Consider the following 7,353-nt stretch of genomic DNA (forward strand, 5'->3'; position numbering starts at 1 on the left):
GGACCCCTGGTGCTGTCTATATATAATCTTTACTATCAAAGGATTAACTCAACTTAAAAGTTTAAGTTAGATCATTATTCAAAATGCCAATTAGAATTAAATTATTTTTTCATTAGATAAGTCATGGACCACTTTATTTAGTGAGAACGCAAATCTATGCTTGATCATTTGATCATGTATGTAGTTAGTATGAATCTGAATACATGTGAGATCAATCACAAATTGAAAAGGAATTCATTCCTTAGACTTAGAATTGTAAGATCTGTTGAGATTATCAAATCTATAGCTCATATTTATGCAAATTTGTATAAATAAAAAAATATATTTATATTTAAAAAACAATCAAAATTTTAAATTAAAAAATAAAATACAAAAATCAGAAGTTGTAGGTGGGACATAGAGGAAGAATGGAGGAAAGAAAAAAAAAATAGATAGCATAATGAAATGAAGAGGAGGAAGAAGAAAAAAAGACATCGCTAAGAGGGAGAAAAAGTAGACTAAAAGAGGAGAAAAGGAAGAAGAGAAGACTCAAGGGAAATGAAGATCCTAACGAGCATAATTAGAGAGAAGGAACTCCGACATAGAAGATCACGAGAGAAACAAATAAGAAGAGAGGCATAAATCTAGAAAAGATGAGAAGAAAAAGAAATTAGAGACAAAAGAGAAGAAAATGAAATCAAAGACAAGGAGATCGGATTGAAGAGACAAATGAGGGAAGGAGATCATATCGGAAAAAAGAGATCAACTAAAATACTTGATAATCAACGAGATCATGATTTTTTTCTTCTTTTTCTTTCTTTTCCCTTTTTCCAGTTCAAGAAATCTATGAACGTATATCTTGTGAGCATGCCACGACTATACAATACTCCATGAATTCTCATGTAATCATTTCAGCGACCATATGACTTGATGTGTTAGATTAATATTTAGCCATGTATGATTTTTGCCCAAATGTGAAATCAAGATATATCAGTTTGATTTGGGTTATCTAATCTGTCTAATCTTTAATTTTTGAGGATTGGTATTTACATTGTAGTGCGCATGATTAAAAATGTGAATATAGAAATATTTGAGGATGCCCTTTGCAAAAACTTATGAGAAATATGAAATGGTGAAAAAACATGATCGCAACATTAGTGAAAATGTAATAAACGAAGCATATGAGGTTATACATGCAAAATATATGAAAAACGTGAACATTAGGTACATTGAGGGTCTACTTAAAAAATTCATGAAAGAACTGCGAAAATGAAATATTTGAGGATTTACTTGCAAAAAGAAATTATAGAAAAATGTGAAACTATGATAATGTCACATTTATTTGCCAATTTATTGTAAAAAGTGTGGAAAGCTAAAAAGTTCGGGTCTTATTTGCAAAAATTGTAGAAGATCCTTAATTTATTTGCAAAATTCATGGAAAAAAAATGTAAAAATGAAATATTTAAGGATACATATACAAAAAAATCATGGAAAAATGTGAAAAATGTGAAAACTTGAGAGTTTATTTCCAATACTTGTAAAAATGTGAAAGATCGAGGATTTATTTGCAAAATTTGATAAAATGTGAAAGTAAAAAATTAGAGGGCCTGGTTTCATTAATTTTTTTATATTTGTGGAAAAACCAAGAAGTTAAGGATATTTTTGCAAAAAAAGTGTTATGAGAAGGGTTAAAAAAAGTAAAAATAAAGCGCTAATGAGATCTATGTAAAAAAATTTTTCTTTGAAAAACTATTCACTCACAAGAGATCATTGAAGGCTCCATTTCGTTCTTTGGTCCACTGGTAAGGTTAAGGTCCAATGCAAGGTGAAAAATTCTCCTTGAGAATATTTTTTTCACTCTTGGCTTTTTGATGCTCACAGAAAGGCCTTGACCCACTAATGAGGTCTAATGCAAAGTGATTTTTTTATTTTTTTATTTTTTTATTTTTTTGTTGAGAATTTTACACTCTTCCTCTTGATGCTCATAGGAAAGTCTTTGAAGGCTCCATTCACCTCTTTGATCCACTGATGAGGTCCAATGTAAGGTGAAATTTCTCATTGAGAATCTTTTGCCTTTTTCAAGCTCATAGGGATGTCTCTAAAAAAATTCCACTCTTCTTCTTCTTCTTCTTCTTCTTCTCATGACCCAATGATAAAGTCTAATGCAAAGTGAATGCTCTCTTTTGAGAGTTTTTTGTCACTTTTGCCTTTTAACGTCCATAGGAAGGTCTTTAAAAATTTCACTATTCTTCTTATGACCCACTATTGAGGTCCAATGCAAATTGAATGCTCTATTTTTGAGAGTTTTTTTCTCACTTTTGCCTTTTTAACACTCACAAAGTGGTCTCTAAAAAAATTTCATACTTCTTCTCATAACCTCATCGATAAGGTCCGATGCAAAGTAGATGCTCTCTTTCGAGAGTTTTTCTCACTTTTGCCTCTTGACGCTCACAAAGATGTCTCTGAAAATTTCACTCTTCTTCTTATGACCCATTGATTAGATCCAATGCAAAGTGAATGCTCTCTTTCAAGAGTTTTTCTCACTTTTCCATTCACAGGGAGGTCTTTAAAGATTTGTCTCCACCTTATTTCCCACTGATGAGATCCAATGCAAGTGGGTGCTCTTCTTTGAGAGTTTTTCTCACTTTTGCCTCTCCCTAAGTGCTAAACAGTTCATATTTTCTGAATCATTTACACTGCATTCAGTATAGAGTCTGACATGTTTAGCACCTAATTAGTACGAAATTTCATTCTTTTGTTCACCTTGGACTTTATTTTCTGTTTTTGGGGGAAAAAGAAGCAAATTCAGAGGAGCTTTGAAGCAAAATAGGCCAAGTTGCTAAATCAAAGCTTCACTACGGCTCACAACAATCGTGGTGGCATCTAACCACAGCCGTTGTCCATGCCCAATACTGCCATTATGATGCAATGGCAGCATGGAACCACTGGAAGCAACACAGAACCCACAACGGCCTCACAACGACCGTTGTCAAAAATCCATCACGCCAGTGATCTTGCCATACAACGCCTAGAGAGTCGTGCTAGGGACACGCCTTGGAGCCCGAGTAATAACTTACTCACCACGGGCATCACAACACCCGTGGTGAGGCCGTGTCGAACTTCGATCCTATAAATACCTTAGTTTTGTCTAAATTAGAGGAGATTCTTTTGCCAAATAAGGTAGAGCGGTCAGAGTTCTATAGACTCGAGCGGGTCGGAGATGAGTTTCTTCCATATTCCAACAGATTCGATGAGTTTCTTAAGGATAATCCAAAGCTCATCATTAGAGGAGGGTGCACGAAGGCATTCAATATCATCTTGTCAATCTTGGGATCCTCTCACCCTCAACTGTGACAGACCTATTGGAGGGAGTTAGTTTAAGAAATCTTTAAACACTCATCTATTCTTTGGTTTTTATGGCTCTTTTCTTGCTTTGATTGATTATTTAATGATCCATAAGAACCAAATTCGATGGGAATTGTATGTCTAGGTCCCTCAATCATTGTTTATGAATCTTGATTGATAATTTAATAAATCTTTCAAGTCTTTTGTGAATCATTGCATGTTTGCTTGAATGAAATTCTTGTTAATGTGGAAGAGGAAGATATGCCCCCACATTAGGAGACCAATGCTTTGTTAGATCTATGCATGCTCTAAGAAATTAGAAATTGCTAGATATCTAGATTAGGGATCGATAGCCCCTTATGCTTAGGGTTTGATTTATCCCTTCTAGAGGAATTATTGTACTTAAGGCAAACATAGGAGGCTAGGGTAGGAAGAGATTCTACCTTAAGTTCCTAGTGATTTAGACCTAGTTGCCAAGAGTTGGGACTAGTAGGCCTTTGAATTCCCCGATCCAATTCTTGAGCATGATTCTCACACTCAACGCATACTATAAGTAATAATCAAGATAACTATCATACATCCTCTGAACTCCTTCCAATTGTATTGTTTAATAAATTGTAGAAGTAGATTAAAGAAAGAATGTAAATGTTTAGGCTATTGATTAATTGAAAAGGAAGTAATAGGAGTCCCTCACCGTTCTTGGGGAAATATATATGATCTTCGTGCTCACCCACAGGTATTACTTGACGACCAGCACACATACGGTATTAATGAACCAATTGCAATATTATTCTCATATTTATATTTGCATAATTCACACACCTTAGAGGCTTGTCACCTCTTGACACTCACAGGGATGTCTCTAAAAATTTTACTCTTATTTTGACCCACTGATGAGGTCCAATGGAATGTAGGTGCTCTATTTTGAGAGTTTTCTCACTTTTGCCTCATGATAAAAAGAAACAAGGCTTATTTATTAATCTATAAACTAATGAAGAGAGTTCTCACATTGGAGAAAGTGTCTCTCATTAGTCGATGGATATGATATTTCAAGTCAAAAGAAATAAAGAAGGAAAAAAATTATTTAAAACATCTTAAAGAACCCAAGATAATGACTCGATAATGTGAGTGAGTCGTCATGGCTTGGTAAATTTAAATGAAGTGACAAATGAAACTTTGAAGCTCTAAGATACAAGGAAATCAAAAAAGCTTAAAATGTTTCAGAAGTGAAAGTCATAAAGGCTTGTCAAGCATAGAAAGTCATTGTCCTTAAGTACTAAAATTGAAGAAGACCAAGGTCATGATTACAACCTGAGATCCATTCCAAAATCAACCAAATTAAGGCATACATGAAATGTCATAATTCGATGATGTGCAAGTCAAGACTCAAAGCATGGGAGAATCAAGATGTAAACAAATTTAATGACTGATGAATGAACTTTAAAGTCTCAAGACATCAAAAGTTAAAAATCGAAGAGCCTCACAAGTCAAAGACTTAAAGGCTTTATAAGCATGACAGGCCGAAGTCTTCAAGAAACAACATCGAAGGAGATCAAGTTCATCATTCTCAAATATAGTAAGATCACAACTTGAGATCCAATTGATGCTCAAAATGTAAGCTCAGAGAAGATCAAAGTCAACAAAGACGAAAAGAGACGTTCAAGCATGATTTTCGTCTAAAGGGTCAAGAGATTCGAAATCGAATGGTCTCAAACCATGTGAAGATAGAAGAAAATTAGGAAAGTAGTATTAGAAGAACTAGATTTCTAGTATTTCTTTGCACTTCTGAGCATATTCATGTACCTATGCACTTTTTGGAGTATATAAAACATATTTTATATTTTTTTTGCCCAATAAATTTCATTCACACTTATTCTTATTGTAGATTCCCACGATGTTATTTGAGGTAATTAATATTAGGGGCTTGTCCCTAATGGAAATCATGAACCAGCAATCATATAAAATATAAAAATAATAAAAATTTAATTTGTGATCTACTTATTTTTAACTGGGTGACCCTAATTAAAAGTTTGGTGAGAATAAAAGACCCCACATAAACTATTTATATAATTTCTGTAATTATGTTCCAACTTTTATTGAATAATACAAATATGTTAATCATGATTTTTCTAGTACATAAATTTATTCACATTTTCTTGCTTATTATAAGAATTTCATTGAATTTGTTAGAGGTACAATGAATTTCTTTAATAAAAGTGTTTGTAGAAGAAAATTCTTTCTGCACATAATTGTGAGGATCTGTATTGGGATGTTATTGAATAGGAGATCAAAATTGCTTTGTGGAGTATTAATGAAGAGAAGAATCCTGGCTTTGGTGGATATAACAGTAATATTTTAAAGAAGGCTTAGAGTATTGTGGGTTTAGACATTACTAAAGTTGTAAAAGGCTAATTAAAAAATAAAGCCATGCTGATGAAAGCAAATTCTATTGCGCTTACTCTAATTCCTAAAGTGTAACTCCTCGTTCTTTAAATGACTATCATCTTATTATATCTTGTATTATTGTCATCTAAGATCATTACCAAAATTTCATCTTTCAAGCTTAAGAGAATTCTAAATAGTATAATCCATCCTAATCAATTAGAGTTTATTCCTAAAAGGAGAATTTCTAACAATTTGCTTCTCGCACATGAATTAGTGAAAAGCTTTCACAAGAATAGAAATACCTATTGTGCGCTACAGGTATATATCTAGAAAACACATGATTCAATATCTTGGGATTTTGTTGATGAAGTTCTACTAAGCCCTTCATAAATGGAGTTAGAACTAGCATGCTTCCAACAATGATTAATGATAAGTGCTTGATGATACATGCTTTGCACATTGAAGTCCATAACATATTGCATATAATCTATGATATATTTTTTTTATAGGTTTTGATGTTTAACTCTATTATTTCTCATTTTCAAAGTCTTATCACAAGTTTTGAATTTAAATAAACAAAATTTGCTAAATTCATTGAAAACACAGCTTGATATAGAGTATTTTCAAAATTCAAAGTGGAAATATGGCCACAAAACATGGCCATGTTTAATCAAAATCTTCCCATGTTTTTGTTTTGTGAGGCTATGATTCTTAATCATTAATCATGTTTTTACTTGACTCTTTAACATGTTAAGACTAAAAGGAAGACTATGAATAGTTGGGAATTAAGAGTCATTGCTCTTCCGTATTTTTTTATTGAATCCATTCTTGAGTGGATTAGGCACCCTTGTGGTTCTTGTATATGATTTTGGTGTTGAGATTCAATTGTGGCAATCCTTATTCCATGAATTTGGTTAGCTATAGCCTGAATTCACGTGCATAGATTTACTTAGTGAGAACGCAAATCTATGCTTGATCATTTGATCATGTATGTAGTTAGTATGAATCTGAATACATGTGAGATCAATCACAAATTGAAAAGGAATTCATTCCTTAGACTTAGAATTGTAAGATCTGTTGAGATTATCAAATCTATAGCTCATATTTATGCAAATTTGTATAAATAAAAAAATATATTTATATTTAAAAAACAATCAAAATTTTAAATTAAAAAATAAAATACAAAAATCAGAAGTTGTAGGTGGGACATAGAGGAAGAATGGAGGAAAGAAAAAAAAAATAGATAGCATAATGAAATGAAGAGGAGGAAGAAGAAAAAAAGACATCGCTAAGAGGGAGAAAAAGTAGACTAAAAGAGGAGAAAAGGAAGAAGAGAAGACTCAAGGGAAATGAAGATCCTAACGAGCATAATTAGAGAGAAGGAACTCCAACATAGAAGATCACGAGAGAAACAAATAAGAAGAGAGGCATAAATCTAAAAAAAAAGAAGAAAAGATGAGAAGAAAAAGAAATTAGAGACAAAAGAGAAGAAAATGAAATCAAAGACAAGGAGATCGGATTGAAGAGACAAATGAGGGAAGGAGATCATATCGGAAAAAAGAGATCAACTAAAATACTTGATAATCAACGAGATCATGATTTTTTTTCTTCTTTTCTTTCTTTCCCTTTTCCAGTTCAAGAAAT

This window comes from Dioscorea cayenensis, chromosome 16, assembly GCF_009730915.1.
Source record: "Dioscorea cayenensis subsp. rotundata cultivar TDr96_F1 chromosome 16, TDr96_F1_v2_PseudoChromosome.rev07_lg8_w22 25.fasta, whole genome shotgun sequence".
NCBI classification, from domain to species: Eukaryota; Viridiplantae; Streptophyta; class Magnoliopsida; order Dioscoreales; family Dioscoreaceae; genus Dioscorea; species Dioscorea cayenensis.